Source organism: Heterocephalus glaber, unplaced genomic scaffold (genome assembly GCF_053883595.1).
Source record: "Heterocephalus glaber isolate CG9 unplaced genomic scaffold, H.glaber_assembly_v1.0 deba00001600, whole genome shotgun sequence".
NCBI classification, from domain to species: Eukaryota; Metazoa; Chordata; class Mammalia; order Rodentia; family Bathyergidae; genus Heterocephalus; species Heterocephalus glaber.
Genome location: NW_028258372.1, coordinates 21,950,598 through 21,964,692, shown reverse-complemented (window position 1 = coordinate 21,964,692; position 14,095 = coordinate 21,950,598). Strand labels below are relative to the sequence as shown.

Genomic DNA, 14,095 nt, shown 5'->3' with positions numbered 1-14,095 from the left:
TTGATACTTGGGTTAAATATATTATTAAAATTAATTTCACTTTTTGTTACTTTTTTTTTTTTTTTTTGGTACTGGAGATGGAACTCGGGACCTTGCGCTTGCGAGACAGGTGCCAGAACCACTGAGCTAAATCCCTGGCCCAACTTTTTGTTACTTTTTAAAAATGTAATTACTAAAAATTCATATATGTGGTTTATATTATATTTCTACTAGATGATATTGCTCTTCAACCTGAAAGAAAATTTTTTGAACTATGACTCAAAACCACAAGGCAATAAAGAAAAACATAAAACTGACTATATCAGAGGAAATAATTTATCTAGCAAATATTATAATCAGAAAAAAAGACAAATGATAAACTGCAAAAAAAAAGTTCCTCAAATATTATGGATAATATCCCTAATATAAAAGAAAAATACATCTCTATGAAGATGGCCAATAAAAATGAAGAGACAATCACAGAAAAAGAAAAACAAATGATCCATAAACAAAAGAAAGATATCAAGCCAGATCATGATGAGAGATGCAAATTAAAATTGCACAGGAGTGTTATTTCTCACTATTAAATGTCAAAAAGAAAAAGGTTTTACAATGTACATATTAGTGAGGGTCCAAAAATATTAAATGGAAATTTTTAAAAAGATAAAGAATTCATAAATTCTAGATAATTTTTATTACAGTATATTATAATTGTTCATTTTAATCTTTTGCTTTGTCTAATTTATAAATTTAATTTTAACATAGGTATGGTAAGTTTGGTACTGTCTGTATTTCAAAGCATCCACTGGGGGACTTGAAACATACCCTGGAGAATAAGAGGAAACTACTGCATCTAGCTAAACTGAAATGTATTTAACCTCTGACCCAGTGATTCCACTTCTAAGAATCTGCCACAAAGATAAACTGGCAAGACTACTAACATAAACATCCACAAAGCTTTTTACTCTAACTCTGTTCTTTTAGCTATGCATGGAACAGTTAATGGAAAATAATGTCCGTTTATCTTGCTTTTAACTCTGATTTGCAAATAAAATCTATCAACAAAAATAAAACACTCCCCACTACAATGTAGAGCAAGACTGAAATGGCTATATAAATAATTTTGATATATTTTCACAACAGAATTTCTGCAGTGATAAAAGGCAATGAGAAAACTTAGTATATGGTTCCAGAGTGATTTCTGAAATATGCTGTTAAACACAAAAAGGAAGATATAAACTGGGTGTGTGGTGCACACCCGTAATCTCAGCACTTTGGGAGGCTGAGGCAGGAGAAGTCCAAGTTTGAGTCCACCTGGCTAATTTAGCAATTTAGCAAGACCCACTTCAAATTAAAAAAAAAATTAAAGGGCCCTAGGGCCGGGGATTTGGCTCAGTGGTTCTACTGCCTGCCTCGAAAGTACAGGGTCCTGAGTTCCATCCCCAGTACCAAAAAAAAAAAAAAAAAAAAGGGCCAGGAATGTAGCTTAATTTAAAGACCTTTAGTTCAATCCCCAATACAAAGAGAAAGAAAGAAAGAGAAGAAGAGAGAGGAAGAAAGAAAGAAAGAAAGAAAGAAAGAAAGAAAGAAAGAAAGAAAGAAAGAAAGAAGGAAGGAAGGAAGGAAGGAAGGAAAGAAAGAAAGACAGACAGAGAAGGAAAGGAAAGGAAAGGAAAGGAAAGGAAAGGAAAGGAAAGGAAAGGAAAGGAAAGGAAAGGAAAGGAAAAGGAAAGGAAAGGGAAAAGAAATAAGTTGGGGGAGGGGGATGTGCAGAAATGGCCAGGAGTTGATCATTGCGTTGAGTGGCCAGGCCTGGATTCCAGTCTGAGTACCACCACTTATTGGTCACTAGACCTTGCTCAAAGTCCTAAACACACAGAGCCTCAGGTCTTCCTATCTAAAAGTAGAGATAATAGCAGTAACTGTTGCAAGCACTAAGGAAGATAATGCATGTAATGCACTTGGCATAGAACCTGGGCACTGAGTAAACACTTAAGGCATATGTGTTAGATACTTTTCTCTCATTGCTGAGACAAAATACCTAACACCCAAAGTTAGAGGGGAAGGGGTTTATTTGGCTTACAGTTCATGGAGGTTTCAGCCTGTAGTCAGCTGGCTCTAAAAGAGGGATGGCAAACAGACATCACAGAGGAGAAACAACATGACTCACACAAGGTAGCAAAGGCAACAAGAGGGTTTCACAGCATCTTTCTGCCCTTTTTATCTTATTCAGATTACTGGGATTAAGGCAGTGCTAAACTAATCACTCACAGTGTTAGTGGTTCAATAATCACAGGCCCTTAACCCCAGCATCACACATTCCAGTTCAACTACCTCTGAAAAAGGAAGTCCCACCTCATCTGCATGAGGCTTTGAGGGTGGGGGCATCTAAACACAAACCATAACAGCATATTAACTTCTATTATTGTCTTTGTCAATTATTGCACTGTTATTCAAGATCACCAAACTAGAAGTGGAGGACCTGGAATGGAGTGTGTTTCAACCAAAGCCTGCATTTTCCTACTACATTATGATGCTCCCCAACAACTTCTAGCTTGAGTATCTCAGGGGAGACTAAGAACAAGGAACAAGCATGCCTGGCCATACACTTCCTTATCTATACTACAAACCCTCAGTAACACTGCTTCTCAGCCTCCACTTCTGGAATCAGACAATTAGCCATCATTTGTTATAATGTTACAACTTCATGTGGATGGCTATTCATCTAGTGGAATGTAAGAACCATGTAGTTTTAGCCCCTTATAAATCAATATGCACACTCATAAATTCACAATGATTAAACATTGTGGCGTTTCATCATCTTCCCAAAATATGGCTCCAATTTTTTACTACATCAAGTATTGAAATAAATTCTGTAAAGCTGAACTCAGATTTCAAACATCCAAAATAACAATGATAAAACACCAAAATCTGCATGCAGCAGAAGCTAATATATTACAATTCCAAAAAGTCATAGTTCCTTTAACAGTGAGGAAATACCTTGATATCCTCTAATATGGCAAACATTTTCACCTCTGTTTTCACTGTTGTTTAGACAGAGGCTCACCATGTAATTCAGGCTGGCTTTGAACTCACTATGTAGCCCAGGCTGGCCTCAGACTCACAGCAATTCTCCAGCCTCAGCCTCGTGAGCACTGGGATTACAGGTGTGTGCCATCTGGCCTGGCTTCCACTTTTATTTAATATCAGTGATGACAAATCTTGGGAAAACCTCTTCAGTATTATTTTGCTTTTTCATAAAGAAATTCTGATAACATGCCACTGCTTAATCCTTTCTTTTCTCTCTGCAGGTTTTACTCTTACCTGGTACTCCTGCTTCTTTTCTATCCTGAAAGGCTGGGGTTTCCCAGAATTCTTCAATTTTTTTTACATATGCTGTCTGAGCAATCACATGCTGAAACAGAATAGCAACTACATTTGAAAAGGCTGTCATTCATCCATCCATTCATTCACTCATTCATTCAACACATATGTCCTACACCCTCATTGTGTGGTAGGTGTCCTGTTTTTGGTTTTGGTTTGTTTGTTTGTTTGTTTGTTTGAGATAAGGTCTTCATATGTAGTCCAGGCCAGCCTTGAACTTACTATGTAGCCCAGGCTAGCCTTGCATTCATGACCTTCTGCCTCAGCCTCACTAGTGCTGGGACTACAGGTGTGCACCACCATGTCTGGTGGGTGTCCTTTTGATGCAAAAGGATGAAAAGGAGATAGGGACTGGGGATTTAGCTCAGGGGTGCCAGTGCCTGCCTTGAAAGCGCAAGGTCCCAAGTTTGATCCCCAGTACCAAAAAAAAAAAAAGGAGATAGAATCTTGCCCTTATGGACCTTAGAGTTGTGGGGAGTAGAATTAATGTCAATAAGAGAATCACAAAAATAAATGTGCAATTACAATATTGCACAGTATGTGCAGGTAAGGAGGTCCATGGTGTAGTAAGAGGGCAAGAGATAGGGATTTGACTTCACCATGGAAATTGTGACATGATTTCCTGAGGAAAAGCTGAGCCCAAACTCGTAATTCCATCCTAAACCTCATCTGAATTCCAGACTAGAATTTCCAGACTAGTCACATACTAGGTGTCTCCACGTAGGAGAATATGCACATCTAAAACTCAACATATTTTAACTAAGTTAATTACTCTTCCCTCTCAATGCCTGGCTTCCTCATCCCAGTGGGTAAATTCATGAAGAAAATCTGTGATTATTCTTTACTCCTTTCACCACACTCTCCACCCAGTTTTACTGAGTGCTACCAATTCTGCTTTCTAAATCCTTCAACTGGCTGCCCTCTTTCTCCACTTTTAGGCATTAATTTAGTTCTCAGCATCTCCTGCCTAGTATTAGAGTTCACTTGTCCTTTTTGTTCTCTGACCCCCTACCGCCCCAGTTCGGGGATTGAACTCAGTGCTTTTGCACTGCACTACAGCCTTAGCCTTTGTTTGTTTGTTTGTTTAGACAAGGTCTTGCTAAGCCATTAAGTTGCCCAGTCTGGGCTTGAATTTGAAATTCTCCTGCTTCAGCTTCCTATACTGCTGGGGTTACAGGCATTTACCACCATGTCCAGCTGATTTTACTTGTTCAACTATCTCAGTCCCTGTTCAATCTCTTACCTACACTCATGAAAGAACCAATTGTTGTGTAAATTATGCCCTTCCTTCCTTATGCTCTTTCAGTGACTCCCACTGTTTATATTTTGGGCAAATATCCAAACTCTACAGTATGACCTGTGAGATGTCGCATAGTTAATCAGCCTTATCTCACACTGTTCTCCATTACATGTGGAAAGTCCAACCTTGCTGATCCACATCCACACATCTTCTGCCTGAAATGCACAACTTTATCAATTTCTTTTATCCTCAAATGCCTGTCTGTGAACTGATCTGATTCTATAAGATGAGAAAAAATAAAAGTTGTCAAATGAATGTTAGTCCCCCAATATTTTTTGAAATGTAAGCAGTAGTCTAAAGAACTCCTATGTATCATTCAACAGCCCAAATACTTCCCTCTTGGAAGCTTCCACGATTTCTCAATGTGGGGAACCATATAATTTATTGTTCAACTTGAGACCTTTTTGAGAGTAAAGGGGTGATATCATTAACTGTGTTGGACAGCAGGAATAAACCATGCCTTTCCCAGGGAAACCGGGGCAAACTGTCAGCCTACCTTGAGACAGGATTGGTGCTTGCTTATCTCGGCTCCCAGAGCACCTCGGTCTGTTCACTATGTATCTTACGTTTGCTGTCAGTTCTCCTGCTTGACTAAGAACTGCACAAAGGCAGGGTCAGGCTTTTTATCTATCTCCAGCATCTCTCCAGTGCCAGGCACCAAGATGACACAAAGCGTCATCAACATCAACGAAAGTAAATGTTTGTTCAATAAATTATCTGACACAGAGTAAGAAAGATTAGGTGCCTTAACCCTGGCTGACAACAACAAAAATTTAATTCCTATTATCTTTTCTTGCTCCAGACTACATTTCCTCATTTGACTAAAGACAGTTTTAAATGGGAGCAAGGTTTTCAAAGAGAAATCCAAAGCCTCAGATCAATGACCAGCTGTCCATCAGCCAATAGCTACTTATTCAGCACAGTCTACTTCAGGCTCAGAGGACATGCATAAGAGAAGGGCTTACATTTGGCTGGGGACAAAATGTATAAAAATGATGGGCTGGAGGTGTAGTTTTGTGGTAAAGCACTTCCCTACATGTGTAAGGCCCTAAATCAATAACCCAGCGCTGCAAGTAAATAAATAACATATAATGAACAAGAACATAAAATGAGTGTTACAGGAGTTTGTGGAAGGTAAGGGAGAACCATTCTTATGGCAGAAAAGGGGCTCCTTGGAGGAGGAAGAATTTGAGTTGAGACTTGAGAAACAGCTTCCACCTCAAGAGAAACAACAGGAGGAAAGGCATCCTGAGGGAGGGCAGGGTGGGTGTGGGGAGGCCATGAAGGAAAGCAAGATTTATTTTGGGAATTGTATTTAGATTGTCATGGATTCCTGGCACAAAAACCAGAACATATGAATATGCAGCAAATATTCAAGAACTCAGAGAGGTGGCTGGATTATCAATTCCTTCATCAAAATCTATCTGATATGAGATATATTTTGGTTATTCCTTTATAATTTTTTTTGGCAGTACTGAAGGTTGAACCCAAGGTTTTCACTTAGCTACATCCCCAAACTTTTCTAAAATTTTTGAGACGGCATCTTGCTAAGTCACTAAATTGACCAGGCTGGGCTTCAACTGGAGTTCCTCCTGCCTCGGCCTTTCAGTGCTGAGGTTACTGGCATGTGCCACCACACTTGGCCTTTATAATGTTTTAATTGTAACAACTGTTACAGAATTATCTTAGGAAAATTGCTTCTGGCACAATGTTCAGATAAAACTGCTCAGGTTCCCCCAGCATGCAGGACACATCTGCATGTCTGAAAAGCACTCTGCAAACCTCAGCCTGCAGCATCTCCTTACTCTACCCCTGGTCTTTCAATCTTCTCATGAGCGAAATTATAACATGAATCCAAGGGCTCTACTATGCTATAAACAACTACATGCAGAGTTCTGTCAATCTTGGGGTTGAGGGAGAAGCTGTTGGTAGTGGCTCTGACTCATGCAACATCTCTTGGGTTGTTGTTGAGTCTTACTTCTGTGATGATGGGTTATGAAAAATGTCCCCACTCCAGTGAAAACTATCCACACTCAGTCTCCTTTCCCTACTCAGCTTTGGCAGGAAAAGCTATAAGTCACCAAGTGAAACGGAATGAGTCCTAACATCGTAACGTGGCTTAACAATGAACTGAAACTACTGCAATATCTACCACACTCAAATAAAACAGAGATCCATCAAGGAAAGGGAATTCTTACTTAAAAGCCATTCTCTCTCTCCTCTGCTGTAAGCATCTTCCAAAAGCCCTAAAGCATTCAGGATATTGCATAATCAGTGTTGGATCTATTTTTGAAGTGCGGTTTTCAAAAAGGCCAATCCACATTCATATCTAGTAAATCAGTAGGATATCTCTTCCCAGTAGCCATCTTAAATTTACCATTTTTCTCCTACTAATGTTACAAATAAGGTCACTATAGGCTACAAACCTATAGAAGAAATAAGAAAATGTTAGGTATTATTTTTATTTGGCATAAATGTGTCCTATAAGCTTGTTATATTGTCATGGAGGGCAGTAAAACCACAACAAATGAGAAAAAATATATAGTTTAAGTTACAGTAATGCCTATTTAGCCAAAGGAGAAAAAAGGTAATGAAGATGAAACTAAATAAACATTCTACTTTTATGATTAGCAGGTAGAATCTGATGTATAATAAAGCTTTTGAATGGTGTTATTATGAAGAGCTCTGAAATGCTATACAAGATTTGTTGACCAAACCTTTAAAAATAACAATAATCATCAAATTTCCTTTATCTATTATCCAATAGAGTATGTAATACCTAAGCAAACTGAAGAGCCAAAGTACTTCAGCTGTATTATTAAATGGCTTAAGAGGCTTTAAAAGTCAACAGTATAACATAGTAAAACCAAAAGTGAAAACAAAGGCAGAAAGATCCCTAAACTTGGGGTGCTCTTACTCCATTTTTCTAACAACATATAAAGTATGTGACCACTGACTCATGGATGCTATAAACACATCTTCTGAGATGGTGGGAGCCTGTGAAACAGGCAGAGACAGGCATGTGATGGAAGATCTAAGGCTTGATGGAGAGAAGTGGGTGGGAGGAATTAGGGAGGAGATTGTGGGGCAAAGTAGGACAACAGCAAGAGTGGCCCTGAGGGCCCTGAGAAGCTTGGCTGGAAGCAGGTAGTCTACCATTGGGCAGACAGGTGAGAGTATCCCAGAGAAAGTGGCCTCGGAGATGTGGTGAAGATACTTCAACAGTGCATTCAGACCCACACACCCACATCTTACGATCAAAAGGTGGTGGTGGGATAAGAGGCAAGAGGGTCTATGGATGAAAATCTGTGGAACAGAAAAACATGAAAAAGCTTTGGGAAAAGTAGGAAGGGGAAAGAGGCTTCTGGCAGACGAGCAAGAAGTAAAAAAGACAGCCCAAGAGGGGAGAACAGATTTCTGAAGAGAGCCATGGGATACAGACAGCCTGAGGGAGCTCAGTGCACTAGGCAGGGCTCTGCTTTCTTTTTCAAGTTATTTTAGGGGGAGCAGCTGTGAATCTAACAAATAAACTGAGGCTACCTGAGCTTTTGTAGGACCCCTCCATCCCTCCTTGGTCCAAGCACACTCTCAGAGACATCGCAGCATGGAAAACCCTGATTACTAAAGCAGCGGCCGAATGTCAATGAGACAGGAGACATGAAAGGTCTTTGACAACCATGTCCCACACTACAAATATGATGTAATGTTATCCACTGAGCCCCTGGGACAAATAAGATAAAGACCTTTATAATCATGAAGAAAGAAGTACTTATCAAATGGGGAAAGTATGTATATTCCACGTTAAGTTACCCCTAACTAGGAATTCCAGTTATCTTTCAGAACATCATGTTTGGTATGTTTACTTTCCTGGCAAATATATACATGTTTCAACATTTTAAAAATCCTACCTGAGGCATAATATGGAACTTTTCCCTCCAGTGCTGGGGAATGGATCCAGAGTCTTCACACTGAGCACACCCCTACCCCTATTACTGAACTTTTCATAAATTATCACACAGATCTATTAAAACTTGTGTCTGCATCTAATGTAGCTCTTCAAGGTTTCAACACATTACAGATCTTAACTAATTAGGCTAATTCCTTGGATTGCTCCTTGAGTGGCTTCCAAGTGCAAGGTAGTGTGCTGGCTGCCACCAGAGCTGCTGAGATGAGCAAGACAGCCCTGCCTTCGGTAGCCCGGCCAATTAAACTTCTCAGATTCCATTTCAGATTGGGCACGCTGCATGTCCTTTCACAAGTGTAAGAAGAAAGCAATCTTTACATTGCCTACAACCGAGGAAATGCATTTTCCAGCGACATAATCAATAAGAAAATAAGGGAACTTCTGAATACCTGGCAATTGCAGACACTGTTGTATGTTCATTTCTATGTTTATCCTAGCCCAGTTTATGTCCAACCACTCTTGTCATAATTGCATAATCACAGCATGTCATGTTGTTTCTTGTTGCAACTGTAACTTGTACAATTAAACTTCAGAACTGAGATAGTAATGCTAAATAATCGCCTACTTTTAAAATGTCTATAATTTACATGCTACTTCAAATAAGCTCTTGAATTACGATCTCTGAAGTCAAAACTGTCACCATTTTTAAATGCGTAATTTCACTGTCACAATTTTCCTACACACAAGCCTTATCCCAGCTTTTGTAGTTTCTTAGCAGTATCTTATACTGTCTTGTAATCTGCTTCTCACGCTTTATCAAAAATCTGTTTAACACAACTTTTACTTCCCTTATAGTATGGAGTTAAAACTCAAAAGACTTTGAAATGGCCAAAATATGTGCTTACTTGCTAAAAAAATAATAATAATAATAAAACAAAAGTATCCCTATAAATTTTAAAAGAAAAATGTCAGTGAAACATTTGACCACCTGCCATGTACTGGTGGGGTCCTCACCCCTGCAGTGTTTCCTGTAACCCTCTGCTCACTTGGGTGGGTGTTGTTCACTCTATCCACCTCTACAATACCATTTTTTAAAAAGATTAACATTTTCATGAAAGCAAGTCTGACCCATCCAGTATCTGAGTGAATTCCTATTTACTTGATGTATAAGTTGATTTATATAGTCAATATGTTCCTGATAAGTGGGAGGCAAATCAACTCTTACATACAAACCATTTTCCCATAACTTTGCATTATAAGACCAGATCTGCCAGCCTTCATCTCTGATTGATAATCAGCAATGTGCTGCTCCAAGGGCTCGCTGGAGCACTGCGTCCATCCGTGTGCACATCCCCATCACTAACAACCCTCTGAGGAGTTTGGATTTCATTCCACCCATGGAGAGGTCCAAATTAAATACCTCAAACCACATAAAATAAGTGGTGCCCACAGTCTGAAATGTCAGCAGAATAGCAGGAGGAAAATACATACAGAACACACAAAGCAACGCCACCCCTCCTCCCTTTATATTTGGTTCCAATGAACTGGAGAAAAACAAAGTGTTGTACTGTAAGACAATGAGATTTGGACAATTTCTCTGCTAATTGACATTCTTCTTCCACAGAATTTCTGTCATATTCTCTCCTTGGGCCATCCTCAAAGAGAGCTGAAAGGAAGCTTGGAAGGACCTGTGTATTTAAATGTGCACACCCTAAAAGGTACTTTACACGGCTGCAAGTTTTACTGATAAGTTCAAATGAAGCTTGTGATACTTGGCATATTTGGAACTCTGTAAATAAGTCTCCTGCCATCTCCTGCCCTAACAGGAGGTTCAGGGACACTCTCTATCCAGTCTTTGATATCTGAGATATCAAAAAATATCCAGTAGAAGAGGGCTACAAGGAGCCTGGAACAAGCCACTCAAAATGTAACATGCAGGTTGGGCAGTGCCTGTAATCCCAGGGCTCTAGAAGGCTGAGGCAGGAGGATCCCAAGTTCAAGCCCAGTCTGGATTTACCAAGTCTCCAAATAAAATGTTAAAGAAGGGGTCTGGGGATTCAGCTCAGTGGTTTTGGTGCCTGCCTTGCAAGCGCAAGATCCTGAGTTTGATCCCTGGAACCAAAAGAAAAAAGTAAAAGGACTAGAGATGTAGTTCAGTGCAAAGGAGCTGGCTTCAGTCCCTGGTGAAAAAAAAAAACTAAAAAACTAAAACCTCAAACCACTTTTGACAGTGGCCTATTAATTCCTAGAAACCCACATGAAACCATAAAGTGAGGTGGGGTAGGGGAGGGATAAATTACTAGTCCAAAAAAACAAAATTGTCATTTTTCTCAACTCAGAGGGAAATGGAGTCAGCCCTAAAGAAGGAAGCTAGAACCTCAGGATCCTTGTAGAATGAATTTTCACTTTGGAGGATGTGAGTTCTCTCTACCACCAGAGGCCATTTTGGGGGGGAAATTTGGTCCAAATGAGTTAACAGCAAGACAAGGAGGCAGTGGCTCCTCCTCAGGCATCCATGATCCAAGGGCCCAGAGTGCCTGTCTTGGTTGATCTCCTGACAGCCATCTAGGGCTATTGTCTGAAGCTGATTTGCACAGCAGGAAACACTGAGAGATTACACTTTGATGCTGCCTATGTGCTCTATGAGGTGCTGGCCTCAGCATAGGTTCCAGGTCTATAAATACACTTGGATGTTCTATCATACACATTAGCACTTCCCACTTTATAAGTTGCAAAACAAAAGCCAGGGATATAGCTCAGTGGTAGGGTGTTTGCCTAGCATGCAAGCTAGGTTCAATTCCCAGAAAGGCAAAAAAATAAAAAAACAGGAAAACAAAAATAGATGATCAAGTCCAAATTAATTTCCACGTCTAATCAACTGCATTTCCAGTCAGCACAGAACATAGTCTGTTACTCGTTTAACCCAACTCTAGAAGTATGAAAAAACCCCAACTTCAGAAACATCATCTTCTCCTTCACCAGAACCAAAGTAGCCCTGACCCACTCCACCCATGTTTCTTTCTCTCCTGGTATATCTACCAGGATTGATTCTACCAAACTGAGCAGTTATTCTCAGTAGGTAGAAGGTGGGCCCATCCCCTTGAATGGGGAAGTGTTCCTTACATCTGTCTGTGTGATAAACTTGTCATTTCCTCAAAGGATCTTTAAAAAAAAAGCAGTACTACATGGAATCTATGGTGTGTCAGTCAGTCCCCTCCCAATCCCTGAGTCAGAGTGTGTGTCTCTACTGAGGTTCTGGCTGATCAGGCTGTATCACTTCCAGAGTCGCTCCAGTAACTGAATTTATGGCTGTCTTCCAGCCAGGGAGAACATAAGCTCTATCTATTTTAAAACAATTTTCCTAACCCACACTCAATGGAGGTATCTCATAGGTTGTCAACTTCCTATTGGAAACAAATCACTTCTCTCAAACTGTGCTTGCCATCGCTCAAGATTAATGCGTGTTTATGTGTGTATATTTTTATATTTGACCGTGTAGCTCTTGGAGCAAAGAAAGCCACCCGATTTCACCAATGTGCCTGTGCCTTTCAGAGCTTCTGAAGAGGAATGAATGGGTGATAAGAGCCCTTAAGCCCAGGGACTTCTCTCTCACAAACACTAAGTGGGGAAAAAAAAAAAAAAAACCCTCGGTAGAGGGAGGGGGCAGGGTGGATGATAGGGAAGGACATTAACCAGCAGACCAAAGGCACTTCTCGAACTGCCTGCAGAGGGGAGTGAAATCTGTTCAGTGTACAATACAAGCATCCTCCTGCTGCCTCGCACGAGCACAAATAATAAAAACACCGAGGAGGGCAAACATGCACCGAAACAAGCCACCCTGGAAAGGTCAAAACTTCAGAAATCCTGGGGACCACACCACCCACATAAACACATCAATTACTGGGAGCGGGAGAAGGGACTGGGAGACTCAGCCATGGATCCTAAATTTTGTTTTTTCCTCCCCAGCTCTGGCTTGCAAAGTACAGTGGTTTTAGGCAAAGCTAGAGACCAGCAGGAAGGCTGAGGGCGGCGGGGGTTGCGGGTGGGAAGGGAGGGGTGCCTAACACCAGCCACCCAGGCCTCACTGTGACGAAAGTCGTCAGCAGCCCCGACCTCATCCAGCCCATCCACCCAGGCCAGCAGACCCCCCCCCCCTGCGGCTCCCTCACCCCAGCTTCCGTCCCCTGCAGCAGCCCCGGCCCGCACCTAGCTGCCCGAGCCACCGCCGCGGCTCCCCTCTCGGCCGCGGCAGACACCCCGCAGGCCGCCCTCCCAGCCGGCCCGGGATGACCGGGAGCCCCGAGGCTGGCGACGGCTCTCGCTTACCTTGGGCGCTCGCGGGGGGCCGAAGGTGGCGAGCCCCCCGCCCCCCAGTCCTCCTCGCCTCCGCTCTTCCTCCCTCCTGCTCCTCTTCCTCCTGCTCCCCACAAGGTCCGGGCCCCCTCCCCGCGGCTCGGAGTCCCAGCCCAAAGCCCCGGCGCCGGCCCGCGTGCGTGCGTGCGGGAGGCGGCGGCGCGCGGCCAGCTCTCCAGTCACTGAGCGCGGCGCGGCTCCCAACTAAAGTGTGAAAGAAGCGGCGGCCGGCACGGAGCGTCCCCCGGGAGTGGGCAGGGAGCGAGCGGGCGCTGGCGGGGAGAGGGCGAGGGAGGGGATGGGAGGAGGGAGGGAGGGGACATCGGCGCCCAGTCACTCGCTCCGAGGGGCGAGGGGCGGGGGCACCAGACACTCCTCCGCCCGGCCTCCGTGGCTCCCGCTTGTTCTGCGCCCTCCCCGGGGAGGGGCCTGCGGAGGCCGCCGGGGCGCGGCCCCGGGAGGCAGGGCCGCGGGTTGTGCGCGCGTGTGTGCATGTGCGCGCTACCGGCCCGCGGGACGAGACCCTGGAGAGCAAGGCTTCGTCCCGTCTGGCCTTCCGGGCCGTCACTCAGTCATGCCGGAGCCCGAGCGGACGCAGCTCCACGGGAGATCGGTGCCCAGCCACCGGGCTTTGCCTGCTGGGGGGGGGGGGGGGGCGGGGAAGGTTGGCCCCACCCCTCCCCGGCCCTCCGGGCCCCGCCACCCAAGCGCCTCCACCCAGCCCCTCGGTCTTGGCGCCTGCGAGGTGAATGGAGCATCGGCAACGAGGAAGAAACGGCGCGGGGCTCCTGCACCCTCTCCCCGCTCTCCCCGGCCTCCGAGGACCGAAGGGTGAGGCCACCGTTGCGGGGAGATGAGTGGGGTCTAGAAACGCCGCCGTCTACCACTTCATCTGTGCAGGTCTTTGTGGACCCTCACAGAAACGATTTCCCACCCTCTGGGAAAGGGTGTTGTTCTCTCCTTCCCGGCATATTGGGTGGTTGGTGCGCGCACCGGATTGATCTCCACCGATGGTCTTTGGATGTCTTTTGTGCAGCTTCCCCTCGCTTCAGTGCTCCTTTATTGCCTCACACACGGGAGGAATGTCAGGCCCCCAGAGTGAGGACACCCAAGAAAACAATAGAGGCAAAAGATCCTCCTCGGGTCCTGCAGATTACACACAAACCGAATCATTT

At 43.4% G+C, this 14,095-nt stretch overlaps 1 protein-coding gene across 3 annotated transcripts in view; it reads right to left on the bottom strand.

The window, feature by feature from the left end:
* The window catches only part of CUNH1orf21 (chromosome unknown C1orf21 homolog), a 246,604-nt gene extending 233,283 nt beyond the window's left edge, over positions 1 to 13,321 (bottom strand). Inside the window, exon 1 of one of the 3 annotated variants that reach the window (XM_021242933.2) lies at positions 12,894 to 13,321. The gene's annotated coding sequence lies outside the window, so the exon portion shown is untranslated. The remainder of the gene's footprint in view (positions 1 to 12,893) is intronic. The other 2 variants (XM_004862797.4, XM_087194431.1) reach the window with 2 other exon arrangements.
* Positions 13,322 to 14,095: the final 774 nt, after the last annotated feature.